The following is a 23,489-nucleotide window of genomic DNA, read 5'->3' on the forward strand; positions in this document are numbered from 1 at the left end:
AGAGCATCTTTTCATGGTCTTTGCTCCTACCTCTTTTTTGTGATCTGTTTGCATGCACTCTTGCCCCGGGAGCCCAGAGGCTCTTTAAGGAGGCACCCATCCATTATTCATTTCTCTGCTTCCAACTGTGCCTCCTAGAACACTGCATCTTGGCATCTGACAAACATTCGGTGGGAGGGTAAATGAACCTTGTCACAGAAAATCTGGAGCAACATGTAAGTATGTTTTGAGGCCCCAGGCTTGCTTTAGAATTATCGAATACAAGTAAACATGGTCTCTGAAGTCACTGTATAGAAATCTCTATGTGCCAAGAAGATGAAGAGGTGACCAATGACCCCACACGTTCCTGATCAATGCAAGTACAAGGGCACTGTGAGCATTTCTCAAAGCCAAAGATGGTACCTGGTAATAGGTGTTATTTTAAAATCTGCATGGTCAAGAACATTTGGGAAATGCCAATTAGACTAAATTAAACAGGCTTGTATGCTGCAGGACTTATCAGTGCCAATGCATACCATGAATACTCAAAAGACAATATAATTTGCAATTTATTCCAAGGCTATTGACTACAAAACATTCTTTTTCTTCTTTTTTTCCTTTTTTGTTGTTGTTTTTTAGGTTTTGGGTTTTTTATTTGTTGTTTGTTTGTTTGTTTGTTTTGAGACTCTCAAAGCCTAGATCCCATAGAACAGCTTTGGAAAAGGCTGCTCGAAGCTGTTTCTCCACTGCCAGTATGTAGTAAGAACAGTACTTAGTGGAAATTTAACAATATAACTTGCTCCCCTTGCTCACCTAACCCAAGAGGGCAAAGGAATAAAGTAAACCAAGGGTTCCGGGCTTGCTATCGACTCCCTTCATATTCCTCCTCTTCCTTTTGTTCCTTCTGGTCCAAGGAACATGCGCAAACGATTGTGGTTATGACTCCAAAACTGCGAATACACACACCCCACTATTACCGCTGCAGTCATTTCAGCTCCACTTACTCCTGTGTGTTCAGCTCTGCTCATGGATGGACCGGGCGAACGGCTGCGAGAGCCAGGATCCTGCCACGGCCAGCTCATGGGCCACACGTAGAAACACTTGTCTCTACGCAGCCAGGTGGGATATTAAAGCCAATGTTTGATAGGATCGGGCTGAGAAGAGCAGTTGCCTTGCTCAATAGGACCTTAAAGATAGGCATTGTAACAGTCCAAATTATCTCCTTTTCATTCATTATGTCAGAGTAATGAAAATCTGTGATTTCGGCCCGTCCTGTATCTATGCCCCCTTTTTTTTAGTAACAATGCACTTTCCTTTCGCCTTCTCTTCTTGCCCCATCCCTCCCAGACCACCCCCCACTGCACACAGTCTTGATGGGCCCGTGATTCCAGGTACCCTGTGTTCCCTTGCCCAAGGAGGGGATACTGGACCCAAGATAGGTCAATTAGGCCCTCCCCCACCCAGGAATTTTGCGGCTAAAGTAGAGTAATACAAGACCCAAAAAGGTTAGGCTCGATGGACTTATCACTGAAGCCCCAGGAGACAGTATTCCAGCCCAGCTCCCCAGCTCCCCAGCATCGCCCCAGCTCCCCTCCCGTGCATGACTCAGGCACTCAGCTTTGCTTTCGATCCTGTGAGCGCACTCACGTCCTGCTGATGAACTCCCAGAGTATCTCTATAACCTGCCCAATACACGCAGCAAAACCACCTCAGCCAATTCCTACTTACTGTCCCCAGATAATCACTGGGCTTAAAATCTGAAAGTGGCCTGAAAGCTTCCCAAATGGCCTCGCCTCCTCATTTTATAAGGAAAAAAAAAAAAAAGAGGACACAGTTGTCTAGAAAGGTTAGGCAACACAGCCACTGTCTTTCAGGGCATTAGAGGTGGTCCGGATTCCCACCTGCCTCTGCTTCCTGAACAGATTCCCAAATAATTTCCACTTTCCGTGGAGATACAACCGAGGATGCTCCGGTTAGACCGTCTGAATTCCGACTATTTTCCCTCCCCGCTTGCGCCAAAACTAGCCCTCCACCGCCGCTTATCAAATGCTGCCCGTGAGTATGTGCGTCCTTGAAATAGTCCAGGGAGCATTTGCATCTCCCCCAAAACGTTCACAGCCTGCCATTCATCACGGCCCTTCACTCCGCGTTCTGAAGCCTCCTGCAATCGGTGAGGAGCTCCAAGTATGGAGTGCGGCCGTTCCCGCTCCAGGGTTCTTGTCAGCGCCGCACCAGGGATTACAACGCCCAGCCAAGGACGTTCTATTCTGAGTGTGGCCCCAGTATGTTTCATTTCATCTGCAAAGCACGAGTTTATTCTGGAGAGAGAGGTTTGGGCACATTTGTAGCAGCTAACGAGCAGTACTTCCTTATATGCCGAACACGAAATGCTCACATAAAAACCTGACCCAATTGCCAGCGTGGGGTTTCAAATAAACAAACTTACCCCTAAAATTACCTCTCCGGCACGGCCAAATTTGCACCTCAGAGTCACAGGTTGTGACAGTGGGACAGAGGCTGCAGTCATCTGTGGTTCTCTGGGGAATGGCGGGGGACCAAAGCCTCCATGTTTTCTCTGTTGAGCCAGAGGTCTTCACTGGTCACCATGCACAAATCCCAGATCTGTGTCCTCTGAAAAATCAATGACAGAGAAGAGTCTGCACAACTTCTTCCCTGCAGTGCTGCCCAGGATTTTCAGGGGCTGGCTTACACTCTTCAAGGGAGTCGAGAAGCAGGCTGCCCTCCCCATTCCCGGCTGGTCAGCCCTAGGCCTTTCCTCAAGCTTTCCCTGTGCTCCGCACAACCTTTGCATCCTTCTTCATTTCAGACGGCATTTTCCAAACCCCACCCAACCTGAGGGAAGGACGTACAGCCCATCTCACCCCACGGCTCCCCTCTATCATAGAACTCCATCACGCGGTTGTGTCCGTGCCATTAACATGCTCGCCTCCCCTGACTGGAGTTCCCTGAGGGTAAGGCCTTGGGGACACTTGTGTCCACAACCCCCGTGCCCAGCACAGCGCCACGCCCACAGCAGGCACTCAACGAAGAGACCTAAAGACACAAGAACACTACAGCGCCCAGCCCCAGGAGGAAGCAACGCCAGACCCCACTTGCTCAAAGCTGAGACCTCACAACCTATCTGCAACATTCACAGGGCTGGCATCTCCCGCAGTGCTGGGACAAGTGACCACTTCAAAAGGCCACGGAGACTAGCATTTGAGATCAAGACTTCTAGAATCAGGGGCGCTTGGGTGGCTCAGTCGTTAAGCGTCTGCCTTCGGCTCAGGGCGTGATCCCAGTGTTCTGGGATCGAGCCCCACAACAGGGTCCTCTGCTGGGAGCCTGCTTCTTCCTCTCCCACTCCCCCTGCTTGTGTTCCCTCTCTCACTGGCTGTCTCTGTGTCAAATAAATAAATAAAATCTTAAGAAAAAAAAAGACTTCTAGAATCGGACAGCTAGGTTCCAATTCTGCCTCCACTAGTACTCGCAAGCTTTATGAAGAGGCAAGTTAGCCTCTCGATGCCTCAATATCCTAATCTGTGAAATGGGGGTCATTATAATCACATCATAGAGTTGCTGTAAAAAAAACAGAGTTAATCTCTGCAAAACACTTAAGGCCTTCGCTATGTAAGTATTAGGGGTTTTCTTAGATACAATTTACATAGAGTATTGTATCCATTTAGATACACAACATGGTGATTTGGCACATTTATATAATGCAATACGATTACCACTGTAGCTTTAGCTAACATCTCTATCGGGGCACATAACTGTCATTTCTCTATTGTGGAAAGACCATCTGCGATCTAGCGGCTTAGGAGTTTTGAAATATAGAACACAGTATTATTGACTCAAATCACTATACCTAAAATGGTTTTGGTGGTACCCACACACAGTCTTAAATAACATTAAATCAAGGAATGACTTTGTCCGCAATTCTCTTTCAAATTTTCTATATCAAGGAAAAGGTCACAGTTTAATGTGAATACGACTTTAACACATCTCTAAAACTTTCTGTTCTCCCTCTTAACAGAGAGAAAGCAGGCGCCAAGCTCAAGTCTAGGACAGGCAGAAAGATCTAGCTGAAATAAAGTGGTTTTTACCTTTGTATTATTATTATTATTATTATTATTATTATTATTATTATTAAATGGCAACTGACACTGGTTTTCTATCTGTGATAGAGGTATAAATTATCCATGTAAAACGTCTATTGATATTAAACAGTGAGTCGATTCGAAGAAAAATATGAAGTAACAATATCAGTTGCAAACATACTATGGCAGAAATCACGAAGGTAAGATCCAAAAGACTCAAATGTGGGAGACACTAAGGGGGGGCCTGGAGGCAGAAGTCCCACGAACATGTGCTGTGGCCAGGCAGCACTCAGGAAGCTGACCAATGGCAAAGTCCTGCTTCCAGAAGAAGCCAAGCCCTCAATGTGCCCCCTGCAACTGAACTCAGCACAAGATGACAGATGCTACGGCACTTGGAGGTGGGTCCCCTGGTCAACGGGTGCGGGCGGAGGTCAGCACTGGGCAGAGCAGCTCAGGAAGAGCCAGGGAAGAGAGCGGTCCGCAGCAGGGAGAAGGGACTGGCCGTCATCAGCGTCTCCTGAGAGGCCAGGATTCTCGGTGAGAGAAAAGCAAACTTCACTAATCTCCCAGTGAGGATAGGGCAGATACCCGGTGGCCTACCAGGAAGCCAAAGTCTCCAGCATCCCTGCCACCCACGCAGCCGAGGCCAAGTGCTGGAAGGAAGACGTTTTGGGTGGAAAAGAAGCCCGCTGGGCCTTTCCAAATGGTGTTGCAAAACAACTCGGTGGCCTCCTGTGGCAAATGGGACACTCGGCTCAAGCTAGGATCCCACGGTTGTCTTTGCGTTTTTGGCTCATCTATCTGTGATGTTCATTGGAGGGGCCATCAGTAAATAGGTCTTGCTTTTGAAACCAGTTGTGTTCCCTTTGCCTGTGAGTCATAGGCCAGGCTCACCCACAGACACAGACAGCCTTCTCACTGTCCTCTGGCCGGCTGGCCACCAAAACCATGCCATGGGCGTGCATGGGGAGGGGCGGGCAGAGGACTCGCGCTGCCTCCACCCTCAACCAGCACGGGTAACAAGGCTGAGGCCAGTGCTCCAGGAGCTCCTTCTCTCATTCTCTCTTGAGGGAGAGAGTTATGTGAGTAACTAGCTCTGAAACAGTAACAGCCACCACTTCTCAAGGGCCTGCCCTGTGCTGGGCACATGATCCCCATCCTCAGAAAAGACTCTCCATCTTACAAATGCGAGAACTCAGAGACAAGATGGCAAGCAGCCGGGAAGTGACACAGGCCGTTTTATGGACTCAGGTCTCTGTGCCTCAAAGCCTACACTCTCGCCTTCCCACTGCCCCCGCTGCGTCACAAGAAAATGAGTTCCATGATGGTGTCGTCCAGAACCCTGGAAGAGTACAGAATTAATTTTGCAAGGGCAACAAGGGAAGGCTCCCTGGAGAAGGTAGCATTTGGCCTGAGAGCTTAAGGACAAGAAAGGATTTTGTTGACAAAACAAAATAATCTGGACTACTTTTGTTCGTTTATTCATTCATTCACTCATTCATTTGTTCCATACTATGTATTTTGGACTATGGTAGGCACTAGGAATTTTGTGGTGAATAAACATATCTCCTACCTTCAAAGAGCTTACCTCCCAGTGGAGGAGACATTTTTTAAAAAATGAATGAATGAAGTTATTACTAATTGTACATGCTGTGTAGAGACATATAAAGGAACAAAAATGGAGAATTCCAGAGAAACCTATTTTAGGATAGTCAGGGGCAATCTTTTTGAGGAGGTGACACTTTTGCTGGGCCTGAATGATGAAGTGAAGGTGCTAGCCATGTAAAGGAACGGGACAGTGACTGTTCTAGGCACAGGGAACAGTATGAGCAAAGGCCCTGAGGCTGAAAAGGGAACTGTGTGTTCCTGAAAATGAAAGATTAAAATGTCTTAAAGCAAGTGAGTCCAAGGAAAAGTGTTCAATGGGAGGCTGGGGAGGGAGCCTCCGGGCTCTCTAGCATGTCCGGGCTCAGATGGGATAGCATCTTACAGGCTGTGGAAAAGTTAGTGGGAAACTTCGGCAGGGTTTTCAGCTTGGACGTGATACAACCCAATCTACTCTCCAAGTTCAGACCCCAGTCCCTTCACCTGTAAAATGAGAGTAAATAAGAGAAGGCATAAAAAGCTCTGAGTGACTTGCCTGACTGGCAAATGGACAGACGATGCTGTGAAATGTGAGCTCGTATCAAAATAACCTAGGGTGTTTGTTAAACTCAAGATTGCTGGGCCCCACCACCGGAGATTCTGATGCAATAGGTTGGGGGAGGCCCATGAAGATGGATTTCTAACAGTTCCCTCGTGATGCGGCTGCTCCTGGTCCAGGGGACCCCACTTGGAGAACTCTTGGGTTAGAAAGAACAATAAAAAGGGGGGGAGGTGCCACTCGGGTGCTGCTGCAATTGTTAAGAGCTGGTGGAATCAAATGATCTCAGTGGGGGGGGGGAGGTGATCTATAGTTCTATTTTGGAGATACCACGGACAAGACCAGCTCTTGGACTGGAGGTTGGGGATGAGGGAAAAGGAGGCACTAGGCAGGACACTCCTAGAACAATGGCTTGAGCAACCAGGCAATGCTAGTGGCAGAAACTAAATGGGTAACACCTGAGGAGGAGCAGATTTGGAGACAAGGGCTGAGACATACTAATTCCGAGATCTCTGCAACCCCGAAACGGCCACGTCAGGCAGGCAAGTGAAGCCTTCATGAGAACAGCAATCACCTCTATCTTGTCTTCTATTAGATCCCCAGATCTCACCCTAGCATGTCCTGCCAGTAAGAAATATTCAGGTAACTTTTGTTACGGTTAATATAAATGGAGGCTGAGGAACGAGGATAACCAAAGGCACTGTGGTAGCAACATGCCGCCATGTCTGAGGCGGCCATAGCAGTCACTCTATTGAGGTTCAACCATCACTTCCTGACCTTGACGCATTGTACCATAAAGTGGGAGGTCGGAGGCAGAACAAAAGACAGAAGTGAGCCACCCAATTCACAGTAGGGCTCTTCCTCCAAAAGTCAGAGGTGTCACATTCGAGCCTTTCTTGGGTGCATTTTAAGATGGAAAGGTTTGAATTGTGAGGGAAGGCCAGAGGAATCTGGCTAACTTGGGTGTTTTATAAAATAAATCATGGGAAAATCAAGCTGTGCGACTTGGGGAAATGAAGAGGGAGGGATGGGAAGACAGGGAGAGAAGAAACAGAGGACAGAACAGGAAAAGTGGCTTCACCAAGACTACCCACTAAGGACAGAAGGGGCCAGCCTCCAGAACTTGACCTCCCAAGCCAACCTCGACCCTTGGGTCCTCACCACATTTCCAGCAGGCATGATGGACCCTCGGCCTCCCCACTTACCAAGTTGTAAATTAAAAGGCTGTAATTCCAGCCAGGGGTTCTGGTGACATCATAAGCCACAGAACCACAAGCTCAACTCACCAGAAGCCCCAAGATGGAATTACAGCCTTTCTTCCTAATCCAGGCAGCTCTGGTCACTGCCCTTTTTTTCACGATATAATAGAAGCAAGCAATATTTTAACCATTTGTGTACGGCCTTCCTCACACAGCCGTAGGGCCCCTCTCTCCCGGCCTCTCCTCTCCCTCTCCCGCCCGTCTACAGATCCTCCTCCAGGGTCTCCTTCAGAGACGCTTCTGCTTTCCAAGGCTGCCCCTCCTCCAGGTCCGCTTCTCTTCCCTCTTCCCTCTAAATCCCTTCTGTTCTTCTGTCTCCTCCTATGAACCAGTAATGTCCTGGCTTCTACCTTAAATCTGCTTTTCAAGAGAAGCCCAGGATCTTCTAGGTCCAGGGCAATGCCCTGGAAAACAGACCCCAGATGTCTGAAATACATTCCCAAAAGTGGCATGAAAATGCACTCATGTTTTAAATAAATCAGGAAAGTTTACAGCTCAAGGAAGGATCTTTCTGGAAGCAAGTGATTGCTTCCAACATCTTTTCACTGTGTTTTGCTCCTGAGTCCTCATTTTCGTGAAGTATTGCTTAGCACAAAGTATACATGGGCGTGATGCTACCTCTTACCCCTGCTTCCCCATCTTAAGTGTCATGTCGACATTTAAGTTCCTGTGGGGATCTCACCTAAGGGAAGAAGCCACAAAGGAGGGCAATAATTAAAGCTGCTTTCACTCAACGAGTACCTCTTATGTCTCGGATACTCATATTACTATTCATCGCTTTCACAGAGATACTATTTTCCTTGTTTTACGGAGGAGGGAAACTGAGGCTTGGGATACGGAGTATTTTGCCCAAAGTCCCACAGCTACTAAGTAAGGCCCTTGGATTTGACCCCAATCTGTTGGACTCAAAAACCTACATATGTATGCTCACTCAGTGTCCCCCCCACCCCGAGCAAAATATTTTGAGAATAAATGTTACGTGGGATTCCAAAGGGACTTGAATGACTGATCTTCATGCAACATGATTTTTTTTCAGAAGTGATGGAAGTTCTACACTATTTTAGGGTATAATAAGAGTCGAAAAAAACACATTCCAACGTCTCATGTATTTTTTAAGTAAATTATTTCAAATGATTTCCCCCCCACCAAACACAAAAACAAAACGTTTAACTCTATATTGATATAAATTTGGTAGTAACAAGGTGGACCAGCGACTCTTCTTATAAAGCGTCATCCACAAAACACCAGTATAGGCAGCTTTCAGAAGAGTTCACCTGCACCAGTCTGTCCACCCGGGCTGTGCGCAGTGTGCAGTGCGAACCGTGGCCATGTCGGAGATGTCCCCAGCGGGGCAAGGGCAGGCTAGCTGCCTGCACATCTTGGAGATGGCCTCCAATGGCAAGAGGGAGAAGAGCTGCATAGAGTCAATGCTCCAGGGGCGAGATGACTTCAGGACTTCCTAAAATACGGTGATGTCACAGCTGAGCATGAGACTGCAGTCACACACTTTATAAAAGAATAAGAAACGGGGCTCCTGGGTGGCTCAGTCAGTTGAGCATCTGCCCTGGGCTCGGGTCTTGATCCCAGGGTCCTGGGATCGAGTCCCGCATCGGGCTCCCTGCTCAGCAGAGAGTCTGCTTCTCCCTCTGCCTGCTGCTACTCTCTCCCTCTATCTCTGTCAAGTAAGTAAATAAAAAACCTTAAAAAAAAGAAAAAAAGAATAAGGAACATATCTGACATCATTTCAGAATGTTATCTGCAAACATTCGAGAACACAGCAGTCTGGGGGGAAATTTGCGCTAGAACTGAAAAAAGACAGGATTGGTTTTCTCTTCTTCAGAAAATACATCTTTGCCTAACGAAGCACGTGCTAGGATGGTTTAAGAAAGATGTGTGAGGCAATGACCTAATTTTTTTTTCCCTCTGCCATTAGGGACAGTAAATAACATCTTCCCAGAGAATACAACCGGGGAAATATGGTCAGCATATATTACACGAAGTTACAAAGGGGAAGTGAATGTCACAGCAAGCAAGCAGGCGACTTGCTTCTCCAACTTCAAAGTGAGATGGCAAGATCTCCTAGTGATGAGGGACAATTCATTCATCCCCAGCCACAAACATTTAATTACCAAATTAATCCCATCTCACTGTCCTGCAGGATGGAGAATCAGCAGCAGCGTCTCAATGGAGAAGGATAATGGATTTGAAAACATCTTGTGGGTTCTCCTCACAGACTGAATGTCCAGGACCCCACTGGCAGAGCTTGCATACGCAAACGTGCAGGCCAAGGCAGCCTCAGTCAGCCCCAGAGAAAGCACCAAACTTTCCTGACTTGTGCTCAAGGGTGCCAGTGAGGACGTGGTTAAGAATACGGGCTCGCGAGCTGGACCACCTAAGCCTAGCTCCAAGCTTGGTTGTGGGACCTTGGGCGAGCTTTTTAGCTATATATGCCTCAGTTTCCTCGCATCCTGTAAAAGGAGGATTAGAGTGCCTTACCTCAGAGCCTTCTTGAGAGGGTTAAACGAAGTAAGACACACAAAGTGCTTAGAACAGTGTGTAGTGAACACTCAGTAAGTGAGAGATACCATGAGCCTTTCTCCCTCCATCACTATGCTTGTGTCAGCTAGAACTCTTACTGACGATAGAAAATCTGAGCTCCAACCTAGTTCACATAGCTGAAAAGTCTAGGGGAGCCCCAGCCTCAGGGACAACTTGATCCAGAGATTCAATGGCTCTGGCAGGCCCCCGTCTCTCCCTCTCTCTCCATCTCTAATCTCTCCTTCCTCTGGCATGGCTCCATTCTCAGACAAGCTCTCCCCTCATGGTGGCAAGATGGCTGCAACAACATCAGCCTATACCCTCTCAGGTTCCAGTCCAGCAGGAAAGAACACAACCTATATTTCAATGGATCCTGCACAAACTGGAGAATTCAATGTAACAGCATGAGCATGAAATCGCAGCTCTTCATTTCCCTGATTACTGACAAGGTTGAGCACATTTCCATACATTCATTGGCACTGATATCGCTAAAGGGTATTAACTTCATCTTACTGAGAAACTTCATGCTTGTTGTGCACAAGATGAGGGGAGGGTATATTTTCTTTCAAGTAAACTGGTTTACTGCAGGGGCTGTTCCCGGATCTGCCAAAATTAGAGGGGCCTCCCCTCTGGACACAAAACCTTCACTCCTATGATCTGTCAGTCTCTTGAAACATTCTGTTAAAACAGCAACTCTGATGTGATGTGGCCATGTGGCTCAACTCTGCCTGAAACCCGAAACCGTGGCAATGCCCAAGCCTCTCCATCTCGTGTACTCTTCACCCCTGAGTCCCAGCCTGACACCCTCTTGGCTCCTAGAGCTGCTAGTTTCCTCTAAGCACCACAGGGAAAATCTGGCTCTAGTTGTTCCCATTCCTTTTGGCATTGTGTTAGATCAAGTCCTGGTCTCTTCTAAATACTTGCTTCCTCAGCTGCCCATACCCCATCCCTCAACAAAAAAGTCCTAGAAGAAATGACTTGCTCAGTGCACACATATTTTCAGAACACCATGGTTCCAGGGGGTTCACTATCTACTGCACATGGGGAGCTGGAAGCCAAGAAATCTCCCCACCAATACACTGGTGCCCTTGGCGTTGCTCCAAAGCTATTTTTGGCCCAGGTAAGTCCCGCTTTCTTTAAGGACTCAACTCAAACGTTACCTGAATCTCCAAAACTGGGGTTAGTCATTCCTACCTCTCTACTCCTGAGCCATGTGGCTTATGCCCAGAGGAGCACTGAGCTGAGATTGTTCGTTTTCCCACTCACATCTTCCCCTACCTGCCTACACTTAGTACAAAAGCCAGTGCAGAGTTCTGGGTCAGTACATGTTGGCTAAATGAGTCCCCACTAGAATGATGGGGTCAAAGTCCACCTGCAAACCCCATCATCTTCATGACCCCACCGCAGTGAGTCCTGAAGTGTGGTGCACACCCTCATGACTCAAAGTAAGCAGCAAGGAAATAGGATTGGGCCTTCTTTCTCTTCTTCCTGTTTCATCAAATTCAATGTCACTGAATATGGCCAAAAATGATATAAGAATGCCAATATGGGGGCTCCTGGGTGGCTCGGTCAGTTAAGTGCCTGACTCTTGATTTTGGCTCAGGTCATAATAATCTCAGGTTTGTGAGATCAAGCCCCCCATAGGGCTCTGTGTTCAACAGGGAGTTTGTTTCTCTCCCTCTTCGTCCCCCTCTGCCCCTCCCCCGCCCCCCCACTCATGCTCATGCTATCTCTCCAAAAATAAATAAAATCTTTAAAAAAGAAAAGAATGCCGGGGCCCCTGGGTGGCACAGTGGTTAAGCGTCTGCCTTCGGCTCAGGGCGTGATCCCGGTGTTATGGGATCGAGCCCCACATCAGGCTCTTCTACTATGAGCCTGCTTCTTCCTCACCCACTCCCCCTGCTTGTATTCCCTCTCTCGCTGGCTGTCTCTATCTCTGTTGAATAAATAAATAAAATCTTTAAAAAATAAATAAATAAAATAAAAAAGAAAAGAATGCCAATATGGTGGTTATAGATTTAAGAAGGAAAATAAGCAATCTTTTTTTTTTTTTTGAAAATAAGCAATCTGACAAACACTTACCAAGTGCTTCCCACATGCAAAGTGCTGAAAGGAAAAGTGGGCATATGTATTAGTTGGGTTAGGCTAGGTTCTGCTGCAGTAACAGAGAATCCCTAACCCCCAGCGGCTTTTAACCATAAAAAGGTTTCTTTCTTTCTCATGTGCCACATCCACTATGAGTTGCAATGGTATCCAGCCACTGTCTCGAATATAGTTGGTCAGCATCCCAGAGAGCATTAAAACTCTGGGGGGGGGGGGAGTCACCTCCCGGCAGTTAAATCACACACATCATTCCCAATCACAACTCATCTGTCAGAACTAGGCCCCATCCCACCATAAGGAGACCAGGAAGCGCAATCGTGCCACATGTTAGAAGGCAGAGAACTAAAAACGTTGGTGAGCAGCACTCATGATGCCTAGAGTAGGTAAGTTCTGGGCCTCGGCCTTGTCTTTAAGGGGGCGTGAGTAACATGTAGAAGGGGAATAAAAAGGGCACCAATCATATGAAGGAGGAAAGAAAGGTGAGGGTGAGGGAACATGGGGTGGGATGAACAGGCCTCAGGGTCCCGTGAGTGTGTGACTCAGTCTGCTGAGTCTAGAGCTACGATTTGTTTTGCGTGAGGTATGTCCCTGCTAAGCTCTTACGTGAAGCCTTCAGATGGGTAGGTAGGCTGCTCAGGAGGTCAGCAACAGAAGTCCACCCTGGCCAACAAGCAAAAATGGGTGATACTGGGAGATTCCAGGGGAGCTCCCAGAACGAGAGGAAGAGCAGATGAAGCAGGCCTCCCAGTGGAAGGCGGTCAGCTCCTGGGCTGTAGGTGGCAGGATTGAATGACAGCCTCTTCAGCTCCAACATTTCCCATCTTCTTGTCACACAGGTTTCAGGAAGGCTATGGTGCGACTGGGTCGGGGAGCACCATCAGCAAGGGGAGGCCACGGCACTCTTGAGTGGCAACCCCACTAAGAGTGCATGCAGTAGGGATGCACCCTTGAGGGAAATCAAGGTGTTGCTTCTAGAACAAGGGGTAGTGATTGGTGATGGCTCTGGCGAAACAGATGTTCAAACAGCACTTTAAGTCCAAATGGATCTTCGCAAGCACGACAGGGCATCACCACTCCCTTTTCCACACAAGAAAGCTGGGCACCTGAGCCTCATCGATGTCCCAACATCACTCAGCTGGTAAGTGCCTAACTCTGCCGGACCCCAGGGCCTGTACCTTTACCTTTGTGATCTGCTGTCTCATGCAGATCTGGTGGCCTTTCTGTTGCCCTTTTTCAAGATGCATGAAAATGAGGAGTTTGAAATGGCCACATTACTACTAGTCATGCAACCATCACATTCAGAGAGCACTTTCTAGTCTACAAAGTGTTCTCACACATACCGTCCTCCTCACACAGTGTGAGGAGGGCAGACCTCTATCACCCCTCCCACTTATTAGATGGAAAGGACCGGCTGGCATCTGGTGAGGGTGGGCCCAGCATCTCTAGGTCTTATTTTCCAGTTAGAGATGCTGACCTGGCTGGGGCTTCCCTGGCAGGGGTGGGACTCACTTTGCCGGTCTGCAGCGTGGGCTGGCAGGCTATGGTTGGCCCCCGAGCTGGAGAGCAGAATGGTGCTCAGGATTGACCAGGCACATGAGATGCATGGGAACCCAGAGCCTCTAAAGAGCGAGCTTGGTCTCTCGGCCTCACTGGGGGCCTCTCAGGGGGAGTTTTCTGTTGCTGAGTGTGCACAGGTCTTACTTAAGGGTGTTAATGGAACTGGGGAAGTGTCACTGCAGGGAAACTCAGCTTTCTATGTCCCTGCCATGCTTGACTTAGGGGGTCACAAGCACATGTGCCATGCTGTAAATTGGAAAGCTGAAAGTAAATCATCCTGGCCTTGGGGATGTCTATAGAGGTAAGTTAAAAATAAAAGGATGGAGGGGCCCTGGGTGGCTCAGTCAGTTAAGTGTCTGCCTTAAGCTCAGGTTATGATCTCAGGGTCCTGGGATCAAGCCCTGCATAGGTCTCCCCATTCAGTGGGGAGTCTGCTTGTCCCTCTGCCCCTCCCCCTGCTCGTGCACACATGCATGTGCTCTCTCTCTCAAATTAATAAATAAAATCTTTTTTAAACAAAATAACAATAATAATAAAATAAAAGAATGTTGGAGCTTTGGGTATTGGAGCTTCCCTGTCACTTGTCCTCAGCTTCCTGCTTAGAGGTGACCAGCCACTCCTGCTTCTCCAAAGCTTGGTGGGAGTACAATGTGGTGGTTGGGTCTGACCATGTGTCTCTCGTGTCCCACTGTCTGGATTCAAAACCCAGCATCACTGCTTGCCGCTCTGTGATTCTGGGTGAGTTACTCATTTCTCTGAGCCCATTTCCCTATTGGGCAGGAAGATAAAGTGAGCTAATCCACAGAAAGAACCTAGAACAGCACACAGAAAACATTCAAAGACATTCAATAAATGGTAAATTAGAGAAAATTAGTGACTGTCCAAAGGTACATAGCTAGGGAGTGGGAGAGTCCAAATTGGGAGTCTGGATTCTGACTGATTCTTCCCACCAAGCCATGCTTCTTCTCAGAGGGGTAAAAAGGGGTAAATTAGTGTCTCACTTCACTTCCCACTGAAGCTCTCTGAGGATCTGTCATCATCCCATCTTCAATGGACTTCTTACCACGGTGAGGAGAAAGCATAATCGTCCGGATCTTTTTGTTAAATTCACCTAGCCTTGTAGTTGTCAGCCCCACCCCAACCCCTTAAAGGGAACTCTTCAGGCTTGGAACAACATGGAAAATTGTGTTTTTGTACAGCAACTGCCCACTTACATAGAGGAGGAAATTTTTCTATGGAGAGTCCACTAGCTTGACCCTAAGGCACACTGATTTGAATAGTCAGAAGGCACACTATCCCTCGTAACAGGGAGTTGAGAGACAGTGTGGGCTTCAGGCATGGTATGATCAGGGTTCTATCTGAACTTCTCTGTGGGTCTCTGGGCTTAGTCCTCCTCCACATGTTGACTGCACCTCGAGCTGGCTTCCTTCATGGCAGCCTGCAGCAAATGAACTTGTTCACTTGTCCTGTATCAGGGGAGACAGAAAGGATGCCATATCTCACTCCAGCTTTGGCACATACCCATCCTGATCCAATAAGTGTTGCTAGGGCAATGCCACATGATCACTGGCTCAAATGCAAATCCCAAAACCAATTATTGGGAATCATCCTAGGCCAACCGAGCCCTTGGAGGGGAGGGGAGACTCAGATATTCCTCCAGGAAGAAGTGGAAACCAGAAAACCCGTTCTGTTGCAGTGGAGAAAGGAGGAGTAAATGCTGGGTACTTAGCCGACAATGCCTACTATGGAGGGGCAGGGGCAGCACAGTAAGATACCACTCTGCCTGGGAATCCAGGGGGACATCTCACAAAATGTCCAATCTCTTAAGTCAGAACTGTAAGATGAGATCACACGTAATTCAGGAGGAAAGTTCCATCATAGTTCTTATTTACTGAGCACGTCGGCTGAACACAGATGTGGGTGCTTTCTCTACATCACGTCCTTCACTAACTGAATCCTCACAGCAACACTTAGAATTTGGAATTGTCACTCCTGTTTTATAGATGAGGAAACAAGGCTCTGAGCAGTATGGTGACTTCCTCAGAGTCACAAGCTGAGAGGGACGCAGTGGGAAAACAAACTTGGATCTCTGTGTGGAAAAAGCCCCAGCACACCATTTTGCTTGGTCTACTTCAAGAAACAAAAGTAGGATGTGTGAGTTAATTTCATATGAATCTAATACTATTGTTGGAAAGCAGGAAATAAATGACCTTCAGCCTCTGGGTCCATGGGAAAACACACACAAAAAAACATTGTTAAAATTTAAAAATAAAGTGCAAAATGGGACGAGGAGAATTGGGGGAATTCTGAGGAAGCCACCATGCATTCTTCTCCCTAAATGCACAAAATCCTACTTAGATTTGGGGCAGGAAGATGGAACCCCCCCACCCCACCTCCGCCAGGGCCAGCTTGTCATGTTTGGACACTGCTGTGGGAGTGATTTCAAAGGTTATGTTTTTTGCTAACAGGATCTTTGGAAAGGAGGTATCTTTTGGTCCAGCTTGTCCATCACGCCCACGGGCACCCACAGCATTAAAACGGGCATATGCACTCAAGTGAGTTTTCCTTGTGAGGAGCACGTGACCGTGCAAGTTATTGGGTGGGGGTGGGGGTGGGAGCCCAGCTCATGGGATAAGGGCCACCTGGGGGTCTCCGTTGAGAAGGTGGCCCTGTGGTCGTCCCCCTGGGCTGCTGGAGTCTGCACCTACCTAGCCCTCTGCTCCCGCAGTGGGGGTTGAGGTAGACTGGCCTCCTCTTGCCACTATAACAAAGTGCCACAAACTCAGTGGCTTAATACAATGCAAATTTCTCCTCCACATATTCTGGAAGTCAGAAGTCCAAAATGAGCCTTACGTGGCTAAAATCAAGATGTCATCAAGTCTACGTTTCTTCTGGAAGCTCTAGGGGAAAATCTGTTTCTTTGTCTTTTCCAGCTTTTAGAGGCTTCCTACAACTCTTGGTGAGTGGACTCTTCTTCCACCTTCAGAGCCCAGTAAAGCAACATCTGTTTCCACCATCACGTCTCCTCTCTGCCTGTGACCCTTGCCTCCCTCTTGTAAGACTCCTGTGTTTATCCTGGGCCCGTCTGGATAATCCAGGATAATCTTCCCATCTCGAGAGTCTCAATCACACCTGTAAAGTCATTTTTGCCACGTAATGTAACACAGTCACAGGTTTGGGGGATCAGGACATGGACATTTGAGGGGAGGCACTACCACATTAAAGAGATAAAAAACGCATCACCTTATAAAGGCACCATCACCCACCATTAAGGACTCAGAAAGACACTCTCTGTAATGGACCAGCTTAAAATGGGAAACTAGCAGAGGATGGTTTTGAACATCATTGCTCTCATTCGAGATTTTCTATTTTAGTCTGATAACCTTTAACAGAGAGAATTCTGAGGCTACATACGCATATGCATACGCAGTGCCTGGGAAATGAGGAAACTAGCTGAATGATTCATGATCCTAATATTTATTAGGCCTGATATTGCCAGATAACTCCCCCTACCACCCATATAGTTTGAACTGGAATGGCCATTTCCCTCCCCATGAGCAGACCCCCGCTGTGTCTCTGTCCAGTCACCTTCTACCCGTGACTTCTAGAGGCTGGTCACAGATGACTCCACAAGCACACAGGGAGTTGGGGGGAGGCAGGGAATATGGGAGGAGGGATGGCTGGGGTGAAGACGTGGAAAGACTGTAATAAAACAAACAACTATCAAATATTATGAAAATAGGTATTTAATAATTACCAAGACAAAATATGCCCATATGCCACCTAAAATACTCTCATTTGTTGTACATGTCAGACTTTTCAAACTTTGTGCATACAAACTGCCTGGGGATCTTGTTAAAATGCAGATTCTAATTCAGTCCAGTCTGGGGTGAGGTGTGAAATGCTGTATTTTTAAGCAACAAATGGTAACTTAAGGTTCAGCAGACTGTATCCCACACTCAAATGACCCTGAGGCCTGTTCATCACACCCAGCAGCCCCCACCCTCACCCTTCTTCCTGCCCCACAGGATCGGTGCCCCTTTTATTCCCCCCTCAGATAACCTTTAACACAAGCTCATCAAACACAAGGCTGGAACTTACCTACCTTGGACATGAGTGAGTGCTGTTCACCAAATATATCCAGTTCTCCTCCTCTAATTCATAGGAGGAGTGTACTTTCTGGTCCCCTTATGGTTGGGAAGAGCCTAGTTCTGGCCCATAAGTTGAGTGAAACAGACACATGCCATTTAATTTCTCTTTTCCCATCTGGGATGGTGACTGGCCATAATGGAGGTGGGTACCTGGGTACCCTTGCTAACCCACAGTGGACGTGTAGCATGAGAAAGAACGAAACCTTTGCTGTTAAAACCTCCTGGGATTTAGGGATTCTTTGTTATTGCAGCGAAACCTAGCCTAACCTGACTGATATATTCACCCTAGGGTCATACCCTTTACTCTTCAGAACTTTGCATGATTAGAAGTACTTGGTGTTTTGTCAAATTGCTTATTTTTTTAAAGATTTTTATTTATGTGTTTATTTATTGTATTTGAGAGAGAAAGAGAGAACATGCGAGAGAGAGAGCGCGCACAAACGGGGGAGGAGGTGCAGAGGAAGAGGGAGAAGCAGTCTCCCCAGTGAGCAGGGAACCTGACTGCAGGGCTCAGTCCCAGGACTCCAGGATCATGACCTGAGCCAAAGGCAGACACTTAACCGACTGAGCCATCCAGGCACCCCACCAAATTGCTTATTTTCCTCCCAAACTTACAACTACCATTTTTGGCCATGTTTAGTGGGACAGAATCTAGTAAGACAGAAAGAAGAGAAAGAAATCCCCACCATGTTTCCCTGCCTCTTACTGAGCACATGTGAGCTGAAGTGGGGCCCACACAGCAGTTCTTCTAACCCTCTTCAAGGGCCTACACTTTCCCCTGCTGGCTCTGGTTCCCAGTCACTCTCTCTGATGCAGTTTCATTCTGAAGGTACTGTACAAGTCTGCCGTGTGGCCCACCCTCCCATGGAACAAATGTTTTCCCAGATAACTGGTTGGCTGATGTGGGCTGGGTTCTGTCAGCAGAGATGGCAAATTCTCCCACAGGTGATAACATCCCCTCTCACTAGACCACAAATCCAGGAGCTATGCAAATTGAACAAGTGACTCCCGGGGAAAGCATCCAAGTGTGGTGGAGAATGCAGTGACCTAGGACTAAGGAGTGGGTGCTCGAGTCTAAATCCTACCATCCTATTCTGCCATCCTAGCCTCTTTTGAGGGCCAGTGAAAGAAATCCAACTCACACAACTGATGTGAAAAATAGAAATAAAAACCTCTCCATGTTCCCAAAAAATGTCAAGAAGAAACTCTCTCCCTCTGTGACAGCATGCTGCTATTTGTTGGCTCTGTTCTCGGATCTGCTTTCCCCTAGTGACAGCAAAGTGGTCGCCGCAGCATGTCCAGGCTTATACTCCGGCAGCTCAGCAGCCCCAGGAGAAAGGAACACCCTCTTTTCCAAGGGTTCCATCAAAAGCCACTGAGAGGAATTCCATTGGCCTGGTTTCAGTCACATGACCATCCCTGAACCAATCAATGTGACCAAGGCAATGGCACTGTTCTGACTGGCCAGGCCTGGGGCACGTGCCCAACCCTGGAGCTGGGGGTGGGAGCAGCCTCAGTCAAACCATATGGACTGAGAGCTGGAAGAGAGTAAGTCTCCCCATGAAAATCAGGACGCTATTTTTAAAAAGGGGAAAATGATTACTGGAGAGACAAAAGCAACTGTAAGCCACTCCAGCTGCCAATGTACTCCCATCTTTCCAATATCATCAGTTGTTAAGTCAAATTCTTTGTCCGTGTCCCAGGGAAACTGCAAAGGCTCTATAATGCCACATGATTTCATCGCCAACAGATTGCAAAGCGACACTGACAAAGAGGCAAGAAGTCATGAATTCCAGAGAAGTGATGGTGGAGAGCTGCTTAAACCAAATGAGGGGCATCTGGCCAAAGTTAGCCCGGTTATAACTCAAAAGGAAAAGTCCGCAGGGATGGTACTAAAATAAGAAGTCTTTAAAAGAGTGATTTAAACATCAGAACTCGATGTCCTCAAATATGTTTGTCAACATCGGTCCTTGTTATAAGATGACTCTTATGGACTAGTGCTATCTTACAATGTTTTAAAAATTGCACATCTTCCGGTCTTAAAAATATTATATCCAAAAAGTTCAACATTTGACCTTTACTCTGCATGTTCTAAGCGTTAGTGCACAGTTGCAATTATAAACTATTTCGGTTAAGTGTATGGTACATTTTTCCCAATTAAATGGGCGTGATGGGAGAATCTCATTGAGATCTTGATCCGAATTTCCCTGACCCTAACCATATGAGCAAGAGTTCGTAAACGTATCAGCTGCTTGTGCTCCCTCTTCTGAAAAGTACCTGTTCACATCTTTTGCCCGTGATTCCTATTTTCTTTTCTTGTTGATTTGAGGGTATTCTTCTTACATGCCAGATACTAATCTTTGGTCACATATATGACAAAATATACTTGAAAGGCTGTTTCCCGGTACCAATTATCTTCAGATATGAGGAACTTCTGCAGTTCAAAATCAAACTGTTTACTTAAAGCCAGTGCAAGATGTTGATAAATTTTCACTTATTTTTTTCCTTTCAACATTCTTAATTAGGACCAGGAAATAACCTAATATCTGTCCTTGGGATGGGCCAGGTTAAATATACTTAGCAAGGCTGTTGTTTCCCTTACATGATATGGTTTGTCTTAAAACTGATAACTTCTGGCAAAGATCTTCATGTTACTTTAAGTTCTTTTTTGAGAAATAGCAAACACTCCAGTTACAGCAGTACAACAAAACATTTCTAATTACTTAGCATGCAATTTTTTAAATCAACCCAATTAAAAGTGAATAAGCAAAAAAGACATTTTTTAAAAAATTATTAGACAGAGAGAAAGAGAACGCAAGAGTGCAGAAGCAGGGGGAGCGGCAGAGGAAGAAGCAGGCTCCCTGCCGAGCCGGGAGCCCGACATGGGGCTATGATCCCAGGACCCTGGGATCATGACCTGAGCTGAAGGCAGATGCTTAACCGACTGAGCCACCCAGATGCCCCAGCAAAAAAGACATGTAAACACACACACACAGGGACACACACACAAAGTAGGGCAGATCTGGACTGGTTAATTTGGTTTTCACTGTGTCACTGAGAACCCACACTCTATTTTCACCCTGTGATCCTCACCTTTGGCTTTTGGTCTTGGCTGGTCCCAAGATGCTACAGCTGTTGTAAGCACCATCCGCCTTCAACAAGGTCCAGAGGCAAAAGAAGGAAAGACAGAGAGCTCCTTGGGCTCCTTTTTAAGAGTGTGAAACCAGCCCCTAGACCTACCTTCTCAGAAACCTCCAGTAGACTTCCACCGTGGGGGAAGTCAGCACTTGCCCACACACATCTCATTGGCCACAATCCCATCACAAGCCTGTGTCTAAACCACAGAATTAGCTGGAGGAGAGAATAACCACAGTTCACTTGAGCTAATCAAAGTCCACCCTCTGGGAGCTGGGGAGAAGTCCATCCGCCACCCTCAAAGTCCACGGCTGCCCCTGTTAGCAAAGAACAGGGAATGGCTGTTGGGTAAACAACCCACTGTACCTGCTTTGGAAAATACAAAATCCCCTCCTCAAAATAAATAATTACTGAGTTTAGAATATGTGCCAAGTTGCCTTCCAGAAGCTCATAGTCTAGTGCAAGAATTAGCAAACTTTTTTTGTAAAAGGACAGGCGATAAATATTTGGGGCTTTGAAGGTCATTTGTTCTCTTGCACAACTGCTCAACTCTGTCACTGCAGCTCGAAAGCAAACATAGATAGCACACACACAAATGGGCGTGGCTGCACTCAAATAAAACTTTATTTACAAAAACAAGTGGCGGGCCAGATTTGAGCCAAGGGCTGTAGCTTGTGAACTCCTGGTCTACAGGAAAGATAAACATGTAAACCAAGGCCTTCAGACATGTCTTGCTTAGCAAACCCCAGGTTGAAGCCAGACATTTACCTTCTTACTGACCATGGGCCCCACTATTCCCTGTTACCCTAATACCATGCCACTTGCATATTTGCTGTCATGATTCCTGAGTAAAGGTAAAGGCTGTTTCACCCAAGTTCGGGAAACACCCAGTTTCTCATTCATGGCATCTTTAGAGACCAAAATTTTTGTACATAAATTTCATTAACAAATACCACACAATGAAACCATTTGTTCCACTGTGATCCTTGGTATCCTTTGGGACCACAGACACACAGACAATTTAACTAAATTATTTGGGTACTGACTTTTCTAGGCCTGCAGTCCAGAGGAGCCCCATGATAATCCTTTCTTGGGAGTGATCAACAGCCCCGAGTGGTCCCTGTTGACAAGCTCCGTGGTAACCCAATCTCTGCGTTCTGCTGACGAGCCACACTCCCGTGGTTTATGAGCTCAGTGGAATCCCTCAATAGAATTATACCCTTTTATTGCATCCTGAACCATATATTATCATGAATACTAAACCAGTTCAAATGGTCCATCCCCTCTGCCTTCACATTAGACAAAGCCTTCAACAGTTACCCTTCTCTTCAAAGAATGTGTTTTCTTCGGCACGGACCCCTGCTGAAACGTGCTGCGCCCAGGCCTCCTGCACGTCACCTCCAAGCCCAGAGCTAGGCTGTCCCTGTCACACTGTCATCTGGGGTCATTTGGACAAGGACCACGGGAAGCTAAATGTCTCCCTTTCCATAAAGAAAGGATTAGCAAGTTCAGAGGGAATGGTTCTACCCCTTGCAGCCCTTAGCTGCACTCCTTTGTCACCTGGTATCTGCAGGTGACCTCAGGTACTTGAGAAGCACACATTCCACCCTTGACGGGCCTGAGGTTCTCCAAGAAGCTGGTGCTTTCGTCAACAATTCTAAACGAGGTGTGCTACTTATTTTCATTCATTCAATAAATGTCTCTCCAGCATCGGCCGTGTGTCACATACTGTGTTGGACACTGCGGATACAGTGGGGAACGGAAAGGACCTGGATCCGACAGTGTCGTGTGGTGCTGAGGGGGAGGGAGAGGTAGAGCATAAGCAGATCACCAAGTCTGTGATGTGAAATTAAGTCGTCATAAACAAGATGAAGGAAAGGAACCAGATGCTGTGTATGAGTCCCTCGTGGCTGCTGTGACAATGTACCTTGACCTGGGTGGCTTAAAACCACAGAAATTGATCGTCTTACAGTTCCGGAGACCAGAGGTCTGAAATCAAAGTGTCTGCAAGGCCACACTCCCTCCAAAGGCGCTCGGAAGAACCATTCCTTACTTCCTTCATCTTGGGGTGGTCCCAGGTGTTTCCTGGCTTATGGCACTTAAGGCAAAGGTCTCTATTGTCACATGGCCTCATGGCCTGCTCAAGTCTTGTCCCCATGTGTCTCTCCTCTGTTTGTCTCTTACAAGGACACTTTGGATTTCGGGACCACCCAGGTAATCCAGGATGATCTCGTTTCGAGACCCTTAACTTAATTACACCTTTAAAGACCCTTTTTCAAAATAAGGTCACATTCACGTTTCCAAGACCTACCTTTTGGGGGCCGCCCACTATACTATACTGTAAGAAATAATAACAGGGTAACTGATTTTAGATCAGAGGGGTATTAGGGGGGCCTTCTAGGTGGTGAGATTTAAGCTGAGACCTGAAGAATGGGGAAGAACATATTATGCAGGGTAGAGAAGTGGGAACAGGGACAAAGGCACTGCTGACTGGGGGCGCAATCTGTGCAAAGGCCCGGGCAAG

General features: G+C 47.1%; 1 long non-coding RNA gene across 5 annotated transcripts in view; it reads right to left on the minus strand.

Annotated features, from left to right (window-relative positions):
* The window catches only part of LOC123788638 (uncharacterized), a 149,055-nt gene that overhangs the window by 97,834 nt on the left and 27,732 nt on the right, over nt 1-23,489 (minus strand). For all 5 annotated transcript variants that reach the window (XR_015726830.1, XR_015726832.1, XR_015726829.1 and 2 more), the window contains exon 4: nt 2,426-2,610. This is a non-coding gene — a long non-coding RNA (uncharacterized LOC123788638). The remainder of the gene's footprint in view (nt 1-2,425; nt 2,611-23,489) is intronic.

Source organism: Ursus americanus, chromosome 15 (genome assembly GCF_024610735.1).
Source record: "Ursus americanus isolate L20-20 chromosome 15, mUrsAme1.1.p, whole genome shotgun sequence".
NCBI classification, from domain to species: Eukaryota; Metazoa; Chordata; class Mammalia; order Carnivora; family Ursidae; genus Ursus; species Ursus americanus.